Here is a 25,577-nt window from a genome sequence, read left to right as displayed (position 1 = left end):
AAACATTGTTCTTAGAAGGGATCCATAGGCTTCACCAGATGGACAAAGGGGTCCATGGCACAAAATACCTTAAGGAACCCTGCTTTAAAGGATCATCTAGTCCAACACCCTTATTTTACAGATGAAGAAACTGAGGCATAGGGAAAATACATAATTCTGTTCATGGTTCTGCCTGTCTCAAGTCTCTCCCCCCTCTAAATACATCCTACATTAAATTACTTAAATGATTTCCCTAAAGCACAGATCTGATCATGCTATACCCCCACCCTTTACCTCCTACCTTCCCCCTTCCCCCCAGTTCAGTAAATTCCACTGGCCAAAATGCTCCATTAGCATTCAATAACCTTAAAAAAACCTAGTGCTGTCCTACTTTTCCAGTGTTCGTACACCTTATGTCATATACTCTGATCTGATGGCACTGGCCTCCTGACTATTCTCAGCTCTGGGCATTCTCTCTGGCTGTCCTTCATGCCTAAAACTCTCATTCTCCTCTCTCTCCTCCACTTCACCTATTGACTTACCTGACTTCCTTTAAATACCAATTATAATTCTTTTTTTTTTTTTTTTACTGAAAGCCTTCCTCAACACCCTTAATTCTAGCACCTTCCTTCTATTACTTATTTCCTATTAATCCTGTATATAGCTTACTTTGTGTGTATTTGTTGCTGCCTTGTCTCCCCCATCAGACTGTGAGCTCAGTGAGGGCAGGAACTGTCCTTTGCTTCTTTGTATCCCAGTGCTAAGCTTAGTGCCTGGCACATAGAAGATGCTTAATAAATATTTATTGATCGATTCAATTTGTCTAAAGTTAGATAGGTAAGACCTGGCTATACATAGACTTGAAGGCAAGAAGTGATATTTCAGCCTATCACATCCCTCCCTGCAGCCATGTCAAGCTCTTTGCAAACTTTGCTTATCTAGTAACAGAAGCCCAATATAACTTTCCTGGCTAGGTATTTATTTCTCAGTTGCTCTTGCTGTACCGTAAGGATTCTGATCCATTTCCTTCACTCAAGCATTCTCCCATTCAGATGCCTTCTCATTCCTGGATGGCACCAGCCTCGTCGTCCCACTCACTGAATCTCATTGCCTCCCCAGGAATTCCTGATGGGGTCACCACGCTGTCCCTAGCCCCAACAGACTTGGTTTATCACTGCGTTCCCGGCAATGTACCAAGATATTCCTTTACTTGTCTTGTTTCCGACAACCCACAGCTGCCTTTGGAAAGGCACATGACATTTAACAAACCCTCACTAGCAAGATGGTTTTTTACTTTCTCTTTCTTCCTTTTCTTTGGTATTCTCCCTGCATTTTCACCTTCCCACAATTTCCTACCATTATTCCTACTTACAGTGATTTCTGTTACATTAAGTTATCATTCTTTCTTTGGTGAAGCTGAGCATTATGCACTCAATTCTTCAGCTCTCACCCAGATATACTTCAAAGGAATGTGAAAGCTAACCTTAATTGGGCATGCAGTTTAGTTCCTAGAGTCCTGAGTGGCTTGTCCAGGGACATAAGTGCTCATCCTCATTACACAGAAAACTCTCTGTGTGGCCCGAGGCAAGTCATTTTGCTTTCCCCCCCTCTCTTTCTTTACTGTAAAATGCAGGCATACTTGCCTTCCATTGCTTTCACAGAGCTATGGGAATGAAAAAGATGACAGAACCATGAATGCAAGAGAAGGAAAGCATTAGAGAGGTCATCTATTCAACCTCTTTCATTTTATGGATAAGAAGATAAAGACCGAGAGAGAGAAAATCATGCCCCTAAATGTACCCAGTTATATAGCATAGGAGCTGTAGGTAAAATCTAAGTCTTCTGATTTCTGAACAACACTATTCCTGCCACAAAACCCACCTCTTATATTTGCTCTCCATTTCTCATCTCTGTCCTTGACATTGTCTGTCCCCCATGCCTGTATGACATGCCACTTCCCTCTCTCTCCCTCTTGGAACCTTTCATGACTCAGCTTAAGCATTACCTTCTGTATGAGGCCTTTCCACCACCATTTGCTAGTGACCTTCTTTTCTTTCTCTCCTCCCACCCCTTCACTTGCTTCTATCTTGTATTTATTCTTTTTATTGATTTTGATATTTTATGTATTTATTCATGTGTCTTTCTATATTAATGTTGTTTCTCTCATCATAATATAAAGTTATTGAGGACAGGGACTGTTTTTTTGTCTTAATTTTTTCCCCACTACCTAACACAGTACCTGGCACATTGTCATTGGTGTTTAATAAATGGTTATTGAGTCACTAACTGATTTTCAAACCCACAGGAGCACCTTGCATCAAGGAAAATAGTTGGAATAACAGTGAATCACCTAGGCTGTGTGCTTAGTCTAAGGAGCCCTGGGATTAGCAGTCTAGATCTACCTTCTTTCATGTTTTTGCCACTAACTTCATGACATTGGATAAGTCACTATACATATTTGAGCCTCAGTTTCCTCATCCCAGAACTAAGGAAGTACTTTGGATCTGAACTGGATATCCCAGGTGAAAGGTTCTCTGGAAGACTGTAGCTGGTATTCATATTACCTACCTCAGGGAGTTATTCTGACATAGAGCTGTAGGTAAAGTGAAGTGAGTAAAACTTTGTGTGCTACTAGGATTTACAGGGGGTATTGTCAGGATGTTTAGTCTCCAACAGCATAAGAAGAACTGAGCTTAGTACCTAGTTAACAGGAATAAATAACTAAAAAGGAGAAACTATCATGAGGGGCTTCTTATGCCCTGGATGAACCCTCTCTAGCCCAACCCCATGCCAGCCCCTTTCCAGAAGCAAACTTGTGAAGTCTTGGAGGCTCTCTGTCCTCAATGCAATTAAAGGTATATTTCGTGTTGCTTGTCCTAGGCAATTGTTAGATACAGTTCTGTTCTATGGAAAGCACTGTTGTAAAACTTATGGTGCTATTTAAGTGGGACACATTGTAACTGTCTATTGTCTTAGAAAGATAGCAAAAGTCTCTCAATGGCCAAATGGCTAGCCAATGGTCTTCCGAATTTCCAAAATACATCTAGGGTATTCTTCAAGTTACAAAGACCAGGAATATCTCATCATATTCATTTGGTGCATTTTTTCCCTGAAGAAAAATTATCAAATCATTTCCCTATGGGTTTTATTGACCTGATTTCTGCATGACTCTGTCATTAGGAACTGTTGCCCTATAGTGAGTCCATGGAAATCTGGCAGCTTACAGGGTTAACTCATACCACATTCTGGAGGACTTATCATCAGTTGGAATTTAGGCCACTGATCTCCTCCCTTCACTTAGGTTTCTGAGTAGAATATTAGCTCCTTGAAGACAGGAATTATTTCTTTTTTATCTTTGTATTTCCAGTGCCTGGAATCCATTAGATGTTTAATCAAATTTTATTTAATAGAATGAAATCTAATTGAATTTTTGCCAGGTAACTTAGAGTTACCATGGGACTACTCAAACAGATATTTAGCAATATTTTTGTTTGATTTTTGTGATAGTAAAGATTACTCAGACTCTAAAGTTTGTGAATCCTTTTCTTATCTGCCCTACTTCTTTGCCCATCAGATTTTAAATTTTTGTCCTTGATGAACATTATAATCCTGGGTATTTCACAGCAGACAAATATAAGCTAGCAGGCCCAATATGATATTAGTTGATATGCCGAGTTGGGCATAGGACAAGGCCATTGCCACTCAGGTGAAGGCCATTCCTTAGTTATCTCTAGTCTAGTATTCTAGAGACTGGAACCTCTATAGGGTCTTCAACTTTTTTTATTTCCTAGGAAGGAATATAATTGTTTCATCATGGGGTGGCTAGGTGGTGCAGTGAATAGAGCACTGGCCCTGGAGTCAGGAGGACCTGAGTTCAAATCTGGCCTCAGACACTTAACACTTACTAGCCCTGTGACCTTGGACAAGTCACTTAACCCCAATTGCCCTGCCTTCCCCCTGTAATAAAAGAAAAAATAAATAATTGTTTCATTAGTGTTCAAAGGGAAAAGAGAAATAAAGGGAAAGTTAATCATTTCTCAGAGAAAATAATCTCAGATGAAGTGGCTTGCTCAAATTTCTACAATGAGTTAATAGCTAAATCAGGATTAGAACTCAGTGCTCCTGACTCCTGTTATATCTCCTCTTTCACACTGCCTCCCATGTGCAGATACTAGTTTAAATAACATACTTCCTTCTATCCATACAGTCCTTTCATCCCACTGCTAAGACACTTTGGACATATCAAGGTAGATTGGAACCATGTGTCCCTACCCACTCCCAGGCACTTACAAGCAAACCCCAAATAAGGCAAGTTTAATTACTAGTCTCTTGACATACACCCCCATTTAAAACATTGACTCGTTCTAAAGATATTTGCTTCTTATAGTTAACACCAGTAACAGATGTTCTCAAGATCAGAAAACAGAAGAATATGTAACTATTTATGACACACTGTGATTTTAGTTCTTAGAATTTAAGGTTGGATGAAATAAATGTGCAGAATATAAAAAAAAATAAGTGTGTAGGAGAGCTTTAGAACTTTATCTTTAAAATACAGCCTCCAGATTCTGCTAGGGACTTGTTCTTTAAGACTATATTAGGCTCCTGGAAAATGAAGAGTAGGGAAAAAATAAGAGTTAACATAGTCTAGTGGCCTAAACAGTGCACCAGAAGTTGTCTAATGTGGGTTAGAATCTTGGCTTTGCTACTAAATTGGTATTGTGATGTAGAACAAGTTAATCCATCTCTCTGGGCCTTTTTAAGGTAGTGAGGCTGAATCAGGTGATCTTTGAATTTCCTTTCAAGCACATAAACCTGTAATTCTAAGATGGAATGACTATGGGAGGCCTAAAGTCAATTTCTACATGGCCTCTGGTTTCACAAGTACTCCCAATGAATGACTACATTTTCCTTGAAGGGACTGAAGGGCATACATATGAAGATTCTTTTTCACACTAAATCTAAGATCCTATAATCAAATCCAGTCCATTGGGATTGGGATGGGGCAGGGGGAGAAGCATTAATATAATGACTATCACATGCTAGGTACTATGCTAAGTTTTTTTTACAAATATTATCTCATTTGACTCATAACAACCCCATAAAGTGGGTGCTATTTTATCATCCCCATTTTACAGTTGAGGAAACTGAGGCAAACCACTGGTAAGGAATTTTCCCAGGGTCACAGGCATTTATTAAGTGTTCCATAGGTAACTGAGCTATTGAGGAAATATAATTTCCCTTATCTTATCTTAACTCTTAGGAAATCACACACATATTTATTACATCATGTTCAGTTTGGCATGTGCAGGGAAAATATGGGATCAAAAAATCAATCTGGTTACTAGAGTTCATACACTTGGAGTCAGGAAGATTAGTTCACATTCTAACACTGACATTAAAGAGAACTATGACCATGAACAGGGTTTTAAACCTTTCTGAGATTCACTTATATAACTCTTGAAGGGTTGTTGACTGAATGGAAGATGGATTCCATGAGCTTTGATCTATATTGGTAGAGGAAATTTTCCCATATAAGCTCAGACCTTTGACATCCAGAACCTACTTCACAGGGCTGTTATAAGACTCAAATGAGGTAATATATATGCAAAATGATCCCCAAACTTTAGATTCTATTATTTTCAGATATTACTAGTCAATGGAAAATGAATTTCCATCTGTGGCATTTTCATTTTGCATTGGGATTTTCATGAAATTGGAAGGGATTATACACATTTCCTGTTTATAAACTTTGATAAACTTTCAAAAATACCAAGCAAAGAATTCCAATTTAAACTTTCAAAAATACCAGGCAAAGAATTCCAATTTTAAAATCAAATTTCAGTTATGTCATTTTCAAGTTATATTCTATTGTTTGGATTTGGAATGTTTTCCTCCTGAAAAATTTCCATGTCAGTTTTCATAAGATTAGGTCCATGCTTATGACTTTATTATACACAAAGACAAGAATTATACACAAGAACAAAGACAAGCCCTTGGTGCATATGGAAAGCCCATGCAACATCTGAAAAGACTGACTTCTTTTAAGAATCTTCCTGAATTAAATTTTGTGCAATTGTGTACAGAAGTTAGGTGGAAATTCTTCCCTCTTCAACCCCAGACCCTCCAATGAACAGAGGCAGACATAGGGACAGGCAAATTAGCAAAGCTAATGAAGAATGTGTTGATGTTTGTTATTGTAACAACTAGTTGCTAATGGCTCATATTAATGATAAATAATAAAAATAACACATATCCTGATGCCAAACCCACCATCCTAGAGATCACTATCTCTCTCAGGTAGCTGATTTCTGCTCTTGGAAATGGTTCCTTATGTAATGACTGCATTCCAGAGTCCATTGAATTTGTAATGATTGTACATAGTGTATTTTTTTTTCAGTTTTTACTTAGTATTTAATTTTTCTTCAGTTACATGTAAAAAACTATTTTTAACATTCATTTTTAAAACTTTGAGTTCCAAATTCTCTCACTTCCTCCCTTTCCACCCCACCCTCATTGAGAAGGCAAGCAATTCCATATAGTTTATATAATATATAATGTATTTCAGCCATTAATGGGCTATATCTGATTTACTTAAGACATGGATACATGGCCTTTTTTGTCTACCTCCATAGTCTATATTTTTCCAACATAGATTCTTGTAGAAAGGTTGTGGAGTTTGAAGGAACTTCATGCATTCAGCAACCTTGATCTTCATCATGGTTATGAGAGTTTGAACTGGGACCCCTGTTGGGAATTGATTAAATTCAATTTCCACTTAATTAATTACTAACTATGTACAGGGCACTATTCATGGCACTGCGGATATAAAGACAAAAAAAAATTACATAGCTCCTGTCCTTAATGAGCCTACATTTTATGGGGTGGGGGTATATAATTTATAAATGAATAGATGAATACAAAACATATATAAAGTAATAAAAATATTTTCAGGAGGGAAAGAGCCTAGGGAGATCAGAAGAGATCTCAGGGAAAAGGTAACCTCTGTGCTGTACTTTGAAGGAGGTTTTGGATTCTGCAAGGGCAGAGGCGATGATGGAATGATGCTCATTCATGCTGGCTCATGTGTGCAAAAATGCAGAAATGGGAGTTGGGAATGGCCTATGTGTGCAATAACTAACAGTCCAGTTTGGCTGGAAGGGAGAACATAATCAGGGGAGTTAAATGAAATAAGACTAGTAAGGCAAATGGGAGGACTTTCAATTCCAGGCTAAGAATCTTGTATTTTTTTCTTAGAAGCAATAAGGGACACTGATGATTTTGGAGCATGGGAGTGACGTGTCAGATTTATAATTTACAAACAGTCAATTTGTCAGCTACATTTAGGATGGATTGAAGCAGAGAGAGACTAGAATTAAGATCAATTGGGAGGCTGTTGTAAAAGTACAGGAATGGGAAACCTATGACCTCAAGGCCACTCTTGCAATAATCCATGTAGGAAGTAATGAGAGCCTGCTTGAACTAAAGTAGAAGGAGTGCCCACTGAAGAAAAATAGATTGTTCTTTTGCATTTGTTAGATTTTTGTAAATGAAGGGTATCAGCGTCTATTTCTGGCAGGCAGACTTGATGCCCCATCACAGCAGCATCAGTACCTGAATCCTCAGTAAGGATTTCAAAGAATCTCTAAACACACAAATGGTTCAAGTTTTTGGTCCTCAGAGACTAAATGGGGATTGCTGACCTGAGGCCTGAAGACCAGCTAGCTAAACACCAAGCTGCTTAACCTCCTTTACTTAGAAGACTTCTTTGAAGTATTAACCTTTGAAAATTAATGGTGGTATCCCCAGTCCACAATCATTTAAAAAAGTTACCCAATAGATTTAAATAATGCTGAACTTTTAATGAAAAAAGTACTCAAAGCAGTCATGCTCAATTCTTTTAAATCAATCCCTTTCCTTGTAAAGGGTGTGACAAGACCTCAGAAGAAGGAGACTGCTAAGGAAAATGACATTTTAGGAATTTGGGATAAGTCATTTTTGAAAGATTAATTTTTCTGACTGAGAGCTCCCTGGAGGGATTGCCCACAACCATTGGCAGTACAAATATAAGTATAAGGGTGTGCTTGGGAATCATGCTGACAGAACTCTTGGCTACCCATTCTTTTTACTGCTGAATCATTGAATTAAAGAGTTGAAAAGATGTTTTAATGTAGCACCAGGCTCACAGGACTGTTGTGAGACTCAAATGAGATAATGTATGTACCATGATTTACAAAACTTAAACAGCTATGAAGTCAGGCATTATTATTCCAAAGGATGTAAGAGTCTACCTAGGATGACCATCTTTGGACTAGAATTCCCTTCATCATATACTCCGAAGTCGTCATAACACAATTGCTTGGAGGCATCCAGTGGAGGGGGGAACCTGCTACTTCCTGGAGCATCCCATTCCACTTGGGGATAGGTCAAATTTTTAGTTTTTCTTGCCTCCAAGTCTCCACTTGTCACTTTGCAACTTCCTCACTCTGTTCCCAATTCAGGATTCTGGTGCCAAGAAGAACAGATCTAATCCTCTGGCACATGACAGCCCTCCAGATATTTGAATATAGCTAGAGTGCCTCTGCTGAGTCTTCTATTCTTCTGATAAGTGTCAACCTCTCATAGAGTTTGTTCTAAGGAAAAAAAATGAAATTAGGCTGTGTGTCTACATTTTATTTCTCTGGAAAGCTGGTGATATGCATCACATAGGAGGTGCGGTCCAGAACTAGATCTCCCTTAAGGGGGCCAGTCCACAACTGGTTTGATTTGGGATTTGGGGGTACAGTTATATTTTATATTCCTTTTGAAGAGCAGGTATTCCCAAGAGGTGCCGATCAACTCTGCTTAACACACTGGGAGATGGGCTATATTAAAATAAAGGTCTTGACTATATGACTTAGTTCACTTAATCTTGGTACAATACCTTTTCAACGGGGGCAGATATCACCTGCTATCTTTACACCTATGGACAGAGGAAATAACTGTTCTATCTTTTCTATCAGACTCTCATCCCCTCCAACCATACCACCACTCCCAGTCTTGGGCCATCTAGGCAGAAGACTCTGTCTCCACCCAAACCTGGGCAGCTTCCAAGGCAATCTCATTATCAGTAATGTCCTTCTGAAGAACTTTTCAGAAGGGGGATAACTGGGTGGGGGAGGAGACATAAGATTCTACATAAGATATTTTCCTTTCCTACAATCAATCCTTGACCTTTGAGGTCATTCATCATTCTTCTCTTGGCCTCCTCTGTAAATTCTTCAGATTATCTATTTTACTTCTAAAATATATGTGTTTTTAGAAATTAACACAATATTCCAGATGTGGTCAGAAAAGGGTAGAGTATCACTGATTATCACTTTCCTAGTCCTGAACCCTCAGCCTCTAGTGACATGACCTTCAGTTACATCAGCTCTTTTGGCTTCCAAATCACTCTGTGGTTAACTTACCTTGAATTTGCAGTTTGATTCTTTCTCAGATCCACTACTGTATCACCATAGTTTTTCCATCTGTACTTTGGAAGTTGACTTTTTTGAGCTCAAGGATGAGAAGTTATATATATATTTTAAAGCAATTGGGGTTAAGTAACTTGCTCAAGGTTACATGGCCAGCTATTTCTGGGTGTGGTGCTGAGTATCTGAGCCCAGGAGTCAATCTCCAGGTCATCCCAACACTGGAGCCGGTGCTCTTACTCGCTGTGCTACCTGGCCGCCCCAAGAAGTTATATTTCTTCATTAATTTCATTTCATTGGAGGCAGAAAATAGATGCTGGGGAGTTAATAACAAAGGCAAATTTATACTGACTTTCAAAATATTTAATTCAAGGAACATGTTAAAATGCTGACAGCTTACTGTTAGAGAGTCTACAACTTCCATATATTCAAATACTGTGATGAGGTTCTATGGTCTTAGAAAATAAGTGTAATATAGTAGAGGAAAGCTCTGGTCTTGAAGTCAGAAGACCTGGGTTTATTTTCTGACTTGTATACTTACTAGTGTATAAGTGGTGGCCACTAAGTGTGGCACTGGGCAAATCACTTTATCCTCCTTATTTTTTATTAACAAAATGGGAGTTCTAGCTACCACAAAGGACTGTTAAGGGGAAAGTACTTTGTAAACTTTAAAGAGCTTTATAAATGAGAATTGTTGTTATTTTAATTATTCTCATGCTATGGATAATTAATATCTAAGAAAATGGAAATTCACCTCATACTCTCTCTCTCTCATGTAGAAAAAGTGAATATTACAAGGTAGCATCCTCTAAGTGCCAAAGAGTGAGATAGACTAGAGTTACTGTAAGAATTCAGAGGAGGGAGATCAGAGAGACGTATAATAGATAGTGACTACCAAACCTGCCTTAAATGATCTTCTGTCCCAGGGTAGGATATTATAGAATATATTTATTTGGGGGTCCAGAAGAGGGCAGAGAAAGAAACCTGATCCTCATATCAATCACTGAGTCTTTTTTTTAACAGCCTCTATGCTTATTCCTGTATTAACTCCTGTCATGGGATATGGGAATGGGGCATAAAAGCATAAAATATGATCATGCTCTGGCTGGAAAGATAAAGCAAACCTATATGGGGCACTCTTTAATGCTATAACAGGGACCACATAAACTAACTCCAAGTGGAACAAGAATCCAGACAGAGGAAAGTTCAGTGTGGTGTACAGTAGTTAGAAATCATTTCATGGGGGCGGCCAGGTAACACAGCAAGTAAGAGCACCAGCCCCAGAGTCAGGATGACCTGGGATCCAATCCGGGCTCTGATACTTAGCACCACACCCAGAAATAACTGGCCTTGTAACCTTGAGCAAGTTACTTAACCCCAATTGCTTTAAAAAAAAATCATTTCATGGAGGAGATACACCTTAGACTCTCAAGCATAAGGAATCTTTGGAAAGGCAATGGGTGAAAGGAGAACATTTGAGGTATAGAGAAAAGCATGAGCAAAAACCTGGAACTGATCTATTTGGGGTAGAATGGGAAATTAAAATGGACAAGGTAGTTTATTTCCAGATGACAGAGAGCCTTAGAATGTAAGCAAAGGATTTTGCTAATAGAAATAGCACTGCATTTGGTGTCAGAACATCCAATTTTAAATCGTTTTTGTTATTCATTAGCTGTGTGATCTTGGGCAAATCACACATTTCTTAGCCTCAGTTTCCACATTGGTACCATGGGGATAATAATACTTACACTTCTCAGATTGTGGGGAAGGAAAATGTGAGGTGGCTGTAAAGTCCTTTGTGTGAAAAATGATTTTTCTTAGAGACTAGAGCTACCCCCAATACTCCATTCTTTCAAAGTTCAGTTTCTTCTTTAGGAGGACATTAAGATTTAATCTAAATGGGGCTATTCCTGCTCATTGTGTTGTCCAGACATGCCCAGGAAAATATTAATTCCTCCCTATTGTCTAGACAGGTGATATGGAAATTGATGTCTCTTTGACCAAGATTAAGTGATCTAAGTCAATATCCAAAGACTCTTCTTTTAATATAGCCCGCCTCCCAGTGTGTTGACCAATCAGAGTTGATTGGCACTTTTGTCCCTTGGGAACATCTGCTCTTTAAAGGGTGTATAACTCTGCTTCCCCAGTTCCCAAATCAAGTCAGTTTTGAACTAGCTCCTTTAAGGGGTTCTAGTTCTAGACTGTTACTCCCATGCAATGCATGACAGCCAATTTGAGAGAAATTAAAAATGTGGACACAACCTAATTTCATTTGTCTTTTCTGAGAACAAGCTCTGTAGAGTTTGACATTTGTAATGACAAAATCCCATCCAAGCACCTTAAAGTCTTATTGTCCCTTGGACAAGGACAATTCTCTAAGATTGTAAGTTAAAGAGAAGTAGCCATTCTGCATTGGCAGAAGGAGTTTCCATACTACTAGTTACTTCAGATGAAGAAACCACAGGTTCAGCCTTCCCTCCAAAAACAAAACAAAATTTTAAACAAGGAAAATGTCAATAAAGCAATGTATAAAGATAAGTTATGATAATGATGGAATAAGGAGCCATTATAGGTTCTTGAGAAATTGCCTAATAAGAAGAGCATTTCAATGCCTCTAGAAATAAACTGATTATCTATTACAGATGTGAACTTTTAATGGAAGACTCTCACATGTCCCCCTCGGGCTGTTATGAAGGACTTAATGATTTTCACATCCTGTATCCATCTTTTCTGAGGCTTGGCAGCCATGTACTTGATAGCAGGAAGCCAAGGTTAGCTTGAAGAGCATAATGAGAGTTTGCAGAGGGAATCCTATTAGAATGTATATCCCTTGTGGCTGTCTCATATGAAAAAAGAGCACTAAGTAAGAGTCATTATTTAAACTTACATGGATTAAAAAGCAACCATTTGCTTTGTTGAATAGCTTGACATTAGTCCCACTGAGAGCCTAACTCTGATTTCTCTTCTGTTTCCTGGGCTATGAAGCGTTCTGCCTATCAGAATTCTTCAGCATCAATCCTTTCATTGAGAAGCACCTAGAAACCTATTTTTTGTTGCTAGAATATTTCCCAAATCTAGTCTGAACTTTAATAGTTTTTTTTTGTCTTCTACTGTGTTTGGAGTGGTACAGGATTATGAGTTACATTCTGAGATAAATTCGCTTTTTTGGCTAGGCACAGTATCAGATCTAAGACATTCTAGCAATGGGAAATAATGGAGCTTTGACACACAGGACCCAGCCAACATACCTTATTCTTTACCTTCCTATTGCTTCATTCACAAAAACTGCCAGACAAGGCATGCCCCAAGACCCAGCTGGGAGTGCCAGACTGGGAAATAGAGACACATGTCAATTCCATTTGGCTTACCCATCAGCATGTCAGGGCTTGTGAGTTTCCAATGAGCTGAAACTACCTGATTTGTTTTACTAGTAAATGAATCCCAAACTTCCAGCCATGCCAAAAAAGGCAAGCCTTAATTTAGTGATGGAATGAATTTGATTACCTAGAGACCATATCAGAAAAAATCAGGACCAAGGCCATTCATTTTGGTGGTGGGATGAGAAATCATTTGGGTTATGGTCTCAGCTCTAGTGTGGCTCCAGGGTAAGGGAGGGCTGGCAGCCCTCTGTGGCCAAAAAAGATTAGAATCAAAATGATCATCCATTCTGGAAGTACATATGTGACTGAAGAGACATTTCAGTGTGGATTGTAATCAGCAGATTTAGAAGCAGTATGACATGATGGAAAGAGGTCTTGCTAGCTCTATGACATTAAACAACTTACTTTAACCTATCAGAATCTTAGTTTTCTCATTTGTAAAAGGAGATGAACATATCAAATGAAAGATAATATAAAAATGAATAGAATAAGCATTTATTAAGTACCTACTATGTTAAGAGAGATACAAATATTATTTTATTTGATTGTCACTACAACCCTGGGAGGAAGGTACTATTATTATCCCCATTTTACACTTGAGGAAACTGAGGCAAACAATGGCTAAGTGACTTACCCAGGATCACACGGCTAGTAAGTATCTGAGGCCACATTTAAACTCAGGTTTTCCTGACTCCAGGGCTCAGTGGTCTATCCACTGGGTCACCTGACTACTGTCTTTAAATGAGAAGGGATAGACTATCATGCATTTTGATAAACCATATAGAAATGATTAGTCATAGTAGTAACACATTAATATAGTGGCCCTGGCACACACTGGCCATATGACCCTGGGCAAGTAGATTAACTTCTCAGTGCCTCAGGCACCTCTCTAAAACTAAAAGACAGAACAGGTGATCTAATGCCTTAATAGAAGGAGCTACCTCATTGCAAATTCTATAAAACAGTAAAATCATGGGTCAAGTGTGTGAATGTGTATACAAATATATGTATGTATGTACATATATACAAATATACACACATGAGATAATGTATGTAAAGCATACACAGGTATAAAGCTTTGTATGTATAAATGAGATGCTGTATGTAAAGCATACACATATACATACATATACATGTGTATATATATGTATGTGCTTTGGATGTATTATCTCATTTCATTCTCATGGTAATCCTGTGAGGTAGGTGTTATTAGTTCTCCCACTTTTTAAATGATAAAGCTCAACTAACTGAAGAAATTGGACCAAGATTGTATGGCTAGGAAATATCTGAGGTGAGATTTCAAGCCTAATTTTCCTGACTCCAAATCAAGTACTCTACTCACTGTGGCACACTACCTTTCCACAAACCTTCCACAGAAGTTCTATTCAAGGTAGCTATTCCTTTGGTTAAAAAAAAAAATACTTTGGGGATACCAATGCGATTCTTAGTTTGTCTATGGTATTATCCTTCACATACTATATGACTAGGAACATCTTCTCGTCTATTACTAAGCCAGAAGTGGTATAGCAGGAAAGATTCTAGATCAGAAGTTAGAATATTGGGAAGTGACTTTGCTTCTGTGGTTATCATTTTTTCCTTTGCTCAAATGGGTGGTGGTGGGGAGGGTTGATGAGATATTCTCCGATGTCTCTTCTAGTTCTGTTGCTTTTAGCCCATTTTTTATGTGTAAGCCATTGTTGGCAATCTGTTAGAGCCTACAAACACCCACCATATGTCACCGACACTTCTTTTTGTTGCCTTTGGGAAATGAAAAAATTTTATTCTTCCAAAATTCTGGCATTCCATAATTCAAAGACATATAATATCAACATTTTCAAAATTTATTAACTTGTTATGATTCCCTGATGCTGACCCCCCCAATTTGAAAAAAAAATAATGAACAAAAAACCCAAAATAATACAAAATGGTCTGATGATGTGATAACCCTATTGACCCCAGTTCTGAGGTTTGGTGGAGGCAGTTCTGTATGTAATGAAATTGCCTCATAGTAGCTCTTGTCTTGTTACACCTGGCATCTGATCTGCCCATATTGCCAGGTAGCCTGATTCCTTCCTGGGAGGCAAGATGGATCTTTGTACATTATATTTCTATGACTCCCTAAAGCATAGCTCGCTCCAATTGATTTTAAATCTGCCAAAGAAGGAATCTTTATCTCTAGGCTATGCTCTGTATATAAGCCAAAGTGATAATGAAATGCTTCCTGAATAACAAATTCTCATCAGTGACTGCTTTTTTGTGAGACTATTATAATAACAACAATAATAATCCTTCACATTTGCATAGTCCTTTACACTTTACGAAGCCCTTTTCACAGCATTAACTTATCTGATCTTCATTACAATTTTGTGAGTCAGGAAAGGCATAGCAGAGAAGGAATTTTTTGCCTTCATTTTACAGATGAAGAAACTGAGTCCCAAAGGGAGTGGTTAAGTGATTTGAATAGAGAGAACAGTTTTTAGGCGGTAGAACTAGGACTCTGATACCAATTCTTTGTCAAATTCTTATTCAATTTTATTCAACAAATATGAATTAAATACCTGCTATATGGCAGTCATACAATGATAACAATGAAGCAGTGCTGAGTGCAAGCACTGTGCTACCTACTGGGTTGACTAAGACAAAAATGAAACAGCTCTGCCCCTGAGCAGCTTCCATTTTACTGAGAAAGATACAATGTGTATAAAGGTAACTAATATCAAGAAAAATACAAATTGATTTTAAGAGGGGAAAATGGTTAACAACTTGGGGAATCAGGAAAGGTCTCTTGAGATGTCTCTTAGAGTTTGCTTTGAAGGAAGTTATGGTTCAAGCTGGAGTTGAGTAGGAAGTGCATGTTAGACCCAGGGGATTGTTGTGCGAAGGTGTTTAGGCAGGGCAAGGAATGTCTTAAAATGGAAAGAACTAGAAGGTCAGTTTGACTGAAACAGGGAGCAAAGAAGGCGGAATAATACAAAATAAGGCTGAAAAGGTAGTTAGGAGACAGACTGCAGCAGGTTTTCCAATACATCATAATAAAGAGAGAGAAATCCAATTACTCTGATGGACAGAATTAGGTGGGACTTAAGTGGTACCCACTTAAAGGAGGGCAACTGGAATTCCTTCTTTGAAGGGGAAGTTTTATTTTCTTGAAGTTGTGCCAGGTTTTGGAGGAGGTTATTTTCTCTAGGGTTATTTGGGGCTTGGTGCCCTACAGGGTACAGTTGAAAGAGCACTGAACCTAGAGTCCAAAGACATGAGTTTGAATCTGGCTTTACCAAACTCTGTGACCTTGGGCACAGATACTTCATTTCTTTGGGCCTCAGTATTTTCATTTGTAACATGGGCAGACTAATCCTTGTACTTTATACCTCTCAGTATTGTTGTAAGACAAATAGATGACAGATAGGCACATAGATAAGATATTTATTAAGTGCCAGGCACTGTGCTAAGTGCTGAGAAACAAATAGTAGCAAGGAAGATCGTCCCTACTCTTTTTTTTAACATAGTATTTTATTTTTCCCCCAGTTACACATTCAGACAATGTTTTTCCCCAATAGTGGATTTATTGCCATCTCTGGAGGCCTTGCGGCAGATAGCTGAGCCAGGTCTTCGGGGATGGGGTCTCTTTCCTTTGGTCTCCTCCATGTGGTTAATGGTTAATAAAGATGTTCAGGGATGGGGGCTCTTCTGTGTACAGATAGCTGAGTCAGACCTTCAGAGATGGGGGCTCACTTCTCCAGGGGTGTGTAACTAAGAAGCTTCTCTATCAGGTCCACAAGGACCAGCAGCATCCAGCAGCAGCAGTAAGTGCTTCAGGCCCAGAGTATCCCCTTCGGTGTACTCTGCCTGTAGCAGTCCCAGGTAGGCCTCTCACTTGTTGCCCACAAGCTTGCCACAAGACATGTGAAGCAGTGCACCAGGATGATCATGGTGAGAGTGAGGAGGTGGTGGCATCAGCAGCAGGCACACACTCACATGGCCCTCCTCTTCTTCCCCTGCTCTGGCCACTGTCCTCCCCGCTCCTGGACAATTTTTTAAACTTAAAAAAAAGAGTTTTGAGTTCTAAATCTACCCCCCCCTTTTCCCCTCCCCCCTTCCCTGAGATTGTAAGCAATCCAATGTAGTTTATAGATATACAATTATGTAAAACATTTCCATATTAGTCTCAAATAAAAAGAAGAATGAAAGAAAGAAAAGGAAGAATAGCATGCTTCAGTCTGTATTCAGATAGTATCAATTCTTTCTGTGGAGGTAGATAGCACGCTTCATCATGAGTCTTTTGGGATTGTCCTGGATCATTGTATTGTTGAGATAGATAAGTCATTCACAATACTTCATTCTACAATATTGTTACTATGTACAACATTCTCCTGGTTCTGTTCATTTCACTTTGTACCAGTTCATGTAAGTCTTTCCAGGTTTTTCTGAAATCATCCTGCTTGTCATTCTTTATAGCACAATAATAATATTCCATCCTAATCCTATACCAGAGCTTGTTTAGCCATTCCCCAATTGATGGACATCCCCTCGATTTCCAATTCTTAGCCACCACAAAAAGATCTGGATATTTGCTACTATCCTCACAATATAATGGCAGAAGACAACACATATAGGGGTGCAGAAAGTGGGAGGAGGAACTGATTGGCTTAGATTGAAAAGTCCTGCTTTAGTCACATAGTTCTTAGACTCTGGGGCCTTATGGAGATGAGTGACTAGGAATAAAGAAATAAAATATATAAATATATTAGATAAATGAATGAATGAATGAATGAATGAATGAATGAATTCTGTGTCCTAGAGACAGCCTTTTTGTTTCACTAGCCTTTTTATACTTAAAACTCAGACCCTGTCTGAGTTACAGAATGCTCCATATCCACTGCCTTTTACCTCATGTGGTTTTCAGTCAGCCAACAAACTTTTTAGTTTCACTGAAATCCAAACTGGGTAGTGAAACTACTATGGCACTTGGGTTGTAAAAACACAGGAAAATACAAGGTAGGATAAGGCAAACAGCAACTCAAGGCTCTGGAATGACAACCTTATACAAACAGATTACACAGACCTAAGTCCTCTGGATTTATACAACTTGGAGTTAAAACATGTAGAATGTAGAGTCACCAATGCCAAAGAGATATTAGGTTAGATTCTTAGAGACATATGTCTACCTGAAGTACTGTTATAGTCTCCGTTCTTCTACCCTCTTTCCTCTCTCAATCTATTCTTTGCACCACTGCCAAAGGAACCTTCTTAAAAGATAGCTCTTATCATTTTACTCTCATATATTAATTCAATAAATGTTTATTAAGCAACTACGATATCCAAGGTATATAGTGATATATACCATTTATAAGGCTCTGTATTAAGTACCGTGATAGCTAGGTGGTATACTGGATAGAGCACTGGGCTTAGAATAAGGAAGTCTCTTCTTCATGAATTCAAATTCAGTCTCAGGGGGCAGCTAGGTGGCACAGTGCATAGAGCACTGGCCCTGGAGTCAGAAGGACCTGAGTTAAAATCCAACCTCAGACACTTAACACACACACACACACACACACACACACACACACACACACCTAGCCGTGTGACCTTGGGCAAGTCACTTAACCCCAATTGCCCCTCTTAAAAAAAAAAGCAAATCCAGTCTCAGATACTTAATAGCTGTATCACCCTGGGCAAGCCACTTAACCCTGTTTGCCTCAGTTTCTTCATTTGTGAACTGAGCTGAAGCAGGAAGAGGCAAATCACTCTAGTATCTTTGCTGAGAAAACCCCAAAATGGGGTCACAGAGAGTTGGACACAATTGGAAATGACTGAACATTAAAAATTAGACACTGGGGAGAAAAAGATCAACATGATACATAGTTTTTCTTGATTCTTCCCAGTGTTAATATTCTCTCCCTCCTCAAATTATCTAGTGTTTATATGAGATGTATGCATATATGTGAATGTTGTAACCCTTGGTAGAATAAAATCTTTAGGGCAGGCATTGGTGCTTTTTTTTTTCTTTTGAATCTCTAGCACCAAGTGTACAGTTGGTGTATGTATTGTATATACAAATACTGAATTGATCTCAAGCAGTTTAAACTAGAAGAGATAGGGGAACATGTATCCAAGTAACTCTAAAAGAAGAGAATATGAGTTTAGTAGAAAAAAAAAGTATTCAGGCAATGTACCTGAGAAATTTTAGGAGGTAGATACCATATCAGGGATGGGAGCTGGAGATTATCAGGAAATGCTTTGAGGAGGAAGGGGTACCTCAGCTGGTTGGGCCTGAGAGGAAAGGAAGAAGTTCATCAGATAAGTGGAATAGAGAGGAGTCCATTTTATAGATTTAGAATGATTTGATGACTCAGAAAAGGGAGCAGGAGGGACAAGAATGGTTGGTTTTGGCTCACACTTAGAATACAGAGGAGAAAAGTCACATTGATTTGCCAAGTTAGATGCTGTAGAAATAACAAATACAATGCAGAAAAGGGAATATGAATGGAGAGGACTAATAACCCATAGAATATAAGAGGCAAAAAAGAGGACCAAACTGAAACATCTAAATTCAGATATCTATTCATTAATGTGCAAAATACGGATATGAAATGAACTAGATATCCTAATATATTCAACCTTATAGATATCATTGAGATTTAGTGTGATGAGGCCCATGATTACAATATAGTTATAAAAGGGGCATATGTTATTGAAAAATAGATTATTAATTGTACTTCAATCAAATTCATCAGGCATTAATTAAGTGCCTACTATATACAAAGCAGAAGCTGTTGTTTTTTATTACATAGAATATGAGACTTTGAGTCAGGAAGAGCTGGGTTTAAATCTTTATGACTATGTCCGATAAGCTAACTCTTCTCCCTTTCTTTACCTCTCAAAACCCCTTGACCTCATTCTTGAACTTATTTTTCCTTTACTCTAGTCTCTGGTAATGAAGTAACCCTTCTGCTCATTGGGGCCCAGCCTTCTATGTGCATCCTTGATCCCATCCCCTTCATTCTTCTCTAGGAGATTGGTTCTTCAATTATCTCTTTTCTATAATATCCAATAAATCTCTATACCCTGCTTCCTTCTTTTCTTTGTACAAACATGTCCAAGTATCCCCCATCCTTAGAGAAAATTCATCCCCAGACCCTACTATCCCCTCAAGCTGTTGTGTGATATGTCTTCTTGCTCCCTTTCAACATGTAATGTGTGTATAGCACTTTGTAAACTTTAAGAGTTATACAAATGCCAGTCATGGTCATTATTATTATTATTCAGTCAACAAGTTCCTGGGGGTAGGGGAGTGGGAAACAAGTGATACTTTTGCCTTCCCTTCTTTTCATCTCACATCTCTTTGTGAATCTAGTTTTTGATCCTTTGAAATCTAGTTTCTGACAACTAATCAACAAATCAGTCTTCCTAAAGTTAACAACGATTGCTTAAATGCCAGAGGTAATGGTCATTTTTTAGTCCCTATCCTTCTTTACCTCTTATTAGAATTTAACACTGTTGAATTCCTTCTTTTGAATGCAAAGACTAAAAGAGTGTTTTGCATAAGATGCTCATGACCTTCTTACCGCTTTTCTGAACTACTGTTTCTATTTTTTCTTTTTTTTTTTAATCATTTCTTCTCTCTCCTCCTAGCTGTCTGACCCCTTCCTTCTCAGTTTCTTTTGCTAGCTTATCATTCATATCATGATTTCTAACCCCAAGGTTCTACTCTGGGTCCTCTTTACTTCTCTTGTCTCGTCTCACTTAGAGACCTTATTAGGTCCCATGGGTTTAATTATACCTTTGCAGATGCCTCTACATCTAACATGGAGACCATCACTAATATTCCTCTTGAACTTTAGTTTTGCATCACCAGCTAACTTTTGGACATTTCCAACTCTATGTCCTAAAAAATGTTTCAGTCTCAGTATGTCCAAAACAGAGTGAACTGTCTCTCTCCCCAAACTGACCACTCTTTTATATATTTTATATATTTCTATTGAGGGCATTACTATCCTTACAGTCTCTAGGGTTTAAAATCTCTTATCATTCCCTTCTCCTCACACACATATCCCCATTTTCCTGAAAGGCATTTCCTCTTTACCTCCTCCTCTTACAATCCTTTACTTCTATGAAGTCTCAGCTCAACCCCTCCATAGCAATCCTTTTCTTATTGTCCTAGCTGATAACATACTCCTTCCTAAACTCCTCAAATATTCTCTATGTGCTTATATATGTACACGTTATCTTCTCATACAATGTAGGCTCACCAAGGCAGAACAATTTCATTTTTGTCTTTGTATCTTCTGTGCCTAAGCACATAGTACCCAGCACATAGCAAATATTTAATAAATACTTGGATGATTGATTAGAATCGACCAAATTTGGCAATTGATTGGGTATTGGTTGCATACACACCTTTTAAAATTTTTTGACTACTTAGCAAGTTTTCAGGATGTCCTCATTGATCTCATTAGAGAACTCCCCTTTTCCATTAGAATTGTTTCTCTACAAATCTTCAAAATTTAATGCTTCAACAATTCTGGCTCCCTTGATACCTTGTTACTTCATAGAATTTTATGCCATTAGATTTGATCTGTGTTTCCCCTGAACCCTTTGAAATACACACTCCTAAAATCTAAGATGATCAAGAGAATATTCTTGGATTTTATTTTCTTGTTGATCAGAAATTCCAATGTGGGGTAGTCACATTCTCCTAAGGTCGCAACCTCTTTCAGTAGAACAACTAGACATAGTAAACAGCAGTTTCCCTTGTTGATTAGTCATCTTTTGAAAGCTGGAATTATAATTTAAAAATTGTTCAGCGCTCTGATGTTGGCAAGACTCCAGCTGATTTTTGAATATTTGAAGTCTCACATCACTGCTATACTATGTTGTTATGTCAGTCTTTTGATCTGTTTTTCCAAACTATTTTCCATTTCTGTCCAGTCGGTCTATAATATACATCCTTGACAATATCACTTCCGCTTTTCCTTTGATCACCCAAATGTTTTCCCTTTCTGGATTCTAGATTTTCTCATGTGGTTATGTCTTTTTTGTATACAATGCTACTCTACCCTAGCACTTTTTACATATCATGTTCCTTTTGCACAAGGTATATATGCTTTCAGACTGAATGAATGATATCCATTTCCTAAGCATCATTATCACTTTGATAAGTTCTGGGAATACAAACACAAAATCAAGATAGACAATAAACAAAGGGGAGTGATGGCCAAATAAGAGATTATTATCTTGGTCAGAGGTGGGAAACCTGCTGCCTCAAGGTCACATGTGGCCCTCTAGGTCCTTGGACAACTCTTTGACTGAATCCAAACTTCGCAGAACAAATCCCCTTCATAAAAGGATTTGTTCTGTAAAACTTGGATTCAAGTCAAAAGACTGCACTAAAAGACCTAGAAGGCTACATGTGGCCTTGAGGCTATAGATTCTCACCCCTGATCTTGGGAGTCACAAAGATTATATTTGAACAATATAACCGTATGATGAATGACTTGGCTCCTCCTGTGCATGGCTTTTAGCGATCTCGTATGGAGGATGGAGCAACCATGGAAGCAGGGAGGAAAAGGGTAAGAAAAAAATCAGACATTACTCTCAAGTCTCAGTGATATCTATGAGATCAAATGTACCCTGACTTATATCTTGTTCACCTTGTCACCCATATTTTGTGTATTTTTATGTAGATACTGAGGCCAAAGTTTTTTATTGTTGATTCTTTATTTGGGTTTTGTCTTCTTTGAAAATTTACAGATATCTTTATTATTATTCTCCTATAATGTAGCTACAGCATCTTGTTTATATATCCATACACATACACATATATACATAAAATATTCATATGCATATGTATGTATATATGCATACATTTTTTATAGTATGCACACACATATGTGTGTATATATATATGTGTATGTGTGTATATAGTTTGGTAAATGTAAATAGGTGATTCTCCACCTTTCTTTTCAGTTTTAATTCTTTTTGTTTAGATTTGTAAAAGACAAGGTAAATACAATTTTACTGACCCTTATAAAGTATCCTCCATCTCTGGCAATGCACATGATATTCCGTTATTTCAAGGCATTGTCCAGAAATCCAAATACTATTCTCAGTCTTCATCTTCTTAACCACATGTTCGTTCCCCAGATCTGTCTTTTTCTTCCGAAGCTCTTTCCTTCCATTGGCAGCAATTATGTAAACACCATCTGTGTCCCTACAGTCTTTAGTTTCTTGTCCAAGACTTTATCTTTAGCATTTTTTTTCTAGAGTCTTCCTGGCAGTATCCTTGATGCCAACATGAATGACCAGAATTGGGTCATAGTAATTTGATTTGACAAATTTTGGGTGATTCTCTGTCTTATCTTTGGTGATACCTCAGGGAGAGAGCACATGTCTCTATGTCTATTATCAGCTGACATAGTTTCAGTACCCACAAGAAGGAATCAGTAGCTACACTTCTCACTTGTCTCTTCTCTGTCTGACATTTACTGTGTGGTCTTTCATTTGACAGTACCAGTGGATCCTGATCATTATTCCTAGAAGCAGTGACTTCACCCTCTGGAAGGTTCTGATCCCTTCTTATTGGGAAGAACCTGCTACTTGGCTCTAAGCATTGAGTGATACTTTTTCGCTTTCTCCTCTGTCATATTTTTTCACCTCCTTCACTGAAGTACTTCAATGATCATCTCTCTGTAGATGACTCCTAAGTCTAGTCTCATTATCTCTCCTGAGACCCATATCTCTAAGGATTTTCGGGACATATATATTTGGATCCACAATTAGTACTTCAAGCTGAACATGTTCCAAATTGAACATCTTAGCCCCTAAACTTACCCTCCTCCCAAATTCCACTTTTCTGTTGATGGTACCATCATCCTCCTGACTCATTTGGGTTTGATATCTTAGAATCAGATCTGACTCTTCTCATTCCTTCTCCCTCTACATCTAATGAATCATCAAATCCTGTCGATTCTTTCTTTACTATTCCTCATGCCCTTCATCCCCTTTCCATTCATACAACTACCATCCTGGGTCAGGCCCTCATGACTGCTTTTCTAGAGTATTGTAATGGTCTCCTAATTGGTCTTCCTTGGTCTTGTTTCAGTTCATCCTTCATTTTACTGTCAAAATCATCTTTATCATATACAATTCATCCCCGTTCAAAAACATTCTGAGAACCCCCATCGTCTAGAAGTATAAAATACAAACTGGCATTTAAGACATTATAAATATAGCACCAACCTAGCTTTCAAAGACTACTTCATGACATCACTTTAAGTACTTTCCATTCTAGACTGTGCTTTTATCCATTTCCCAATTTCATCCTGTACTCTCCCATTTTTGTGCATTGCTCAGGTCATCATGAATGTCTGGAAGATACTCCTACTTCATGTCTGTTTATTAATATTATGCTCCTCCTACAAATACCCTGTAGGTGCCACCTTCTCAATGAAACCTTCCCTGGTCCTCCCAGTTAGAAATATTCTTTACCTCTTCAAATTTTCATGTAACACTGTAGGTTCCTCTTTTTGCACTTATCACATTATATCTTGCTTATATGTCACTTTTTGCCTATTAGATTTTAAAGCCCTTGAGGAGCATTATAGGTTTGGACCTTCTTTAGATCTTTAGCAACTACCCCAGGACCTTGCCCCTTGACGATACAAATAAATGTTCAGTGTAGCAATAAATGATTCTTTGTCCACTGTTTTACCTACATCACATTGTCTCCTACCTAGAAATTCTACCTTGGAAGAAACTTCTCATATATTATTGGAAATCATTTTGGATGCTACATCAGATGTTGTGTTTCTATTTTATTAATTGTTCCTTTTGTTTTCTCCTCCTTATGAATGTTTTTATTGAAGCTGGAAGGATTATCAAGTTCAGAGCAGGAAGAATGGAGTTCAGCTCATACATACATTCAAGATACATAATAATTATATTACATCTCTATGCAACTATCTAAGATCAGAAATTACAGAAAATTTACTAATTTTTATTGTTCAAAGAAATATTCTCACTAGAGAGCTCCTTATTTCAAAGAAATCATAGGTTTGGACAAAAAAACGAGGCTATTTTAGGATACTCTCAAGTGTAATCTTTTAAACTCAGAATCCTTATCCTAATTCCAACCTTAAAATATATTGGGTCTACCATAGCAAGACTGCAGCTTCTTCTCAAGGTCCTAGTAATATCCCTGAGAGTTTGGGGAAATTCTTCTGAAATGTTATCGACTTGAGCCCCTATTCTTTTGTGTTCTCCTCCCATGTTAACCAATGGGAGTATAGGGAGTATTAAGGGAGGGCTAGTACCTCTGGTGTGAGGGCTTGCTGAGCTGTTTTTAGGGCTGCTTATCTACCTGTGGTGTCCACTTTTCATCCAACTCTTACCTGCGGCTCCAAGGAGTTATAGCATGCATAGTGCTTATATTCTGGTAAATCATCTTGGCAGATGGATTGGTGAGTTAGGGGGATATTGACCCCAAGCATATGAAGACTTCCCCCGGTTGAACAGGTGGATGAGAATAATTTGTTCCATTGGCTATGAAGGCGGCTGAAGTAAGCAATGTTGAGTGCTTTGTCAGACATTGAAGATTCCAAGGTCATCAAATTCATAAGTCTAAGACATCACCCCATGATGTCATTGGCCCTTTAAAAATGAAGGATGGGGGCAGCTAGGTGGTGCAGGAGGACCTGAGTTCAAATCCTGTCTCAGACACTTAACAGTTACTAGCCATATGACCTTGGGCAAGTCACTTAACCCCAAC

This window comes from Petaurus breviceps, unplaced genomic scaffold (assembly GCF_028583685.1).
Source record: "Petaurus breviceps papuanus isolate PSGF00001 unplaced genomic scaffold, PetGlider_PUasm1.0 37, whole genome shotgun sequence".
NCBI classification, from domain to species: Eukaryota; Metazoa; Chordata; class Mammalia; order Diprotodontia; family Petauridae; genus Petaurus; species Petaurus breviceps.
Note: the sequence above shows the minus strand (reverse complement) of the source record.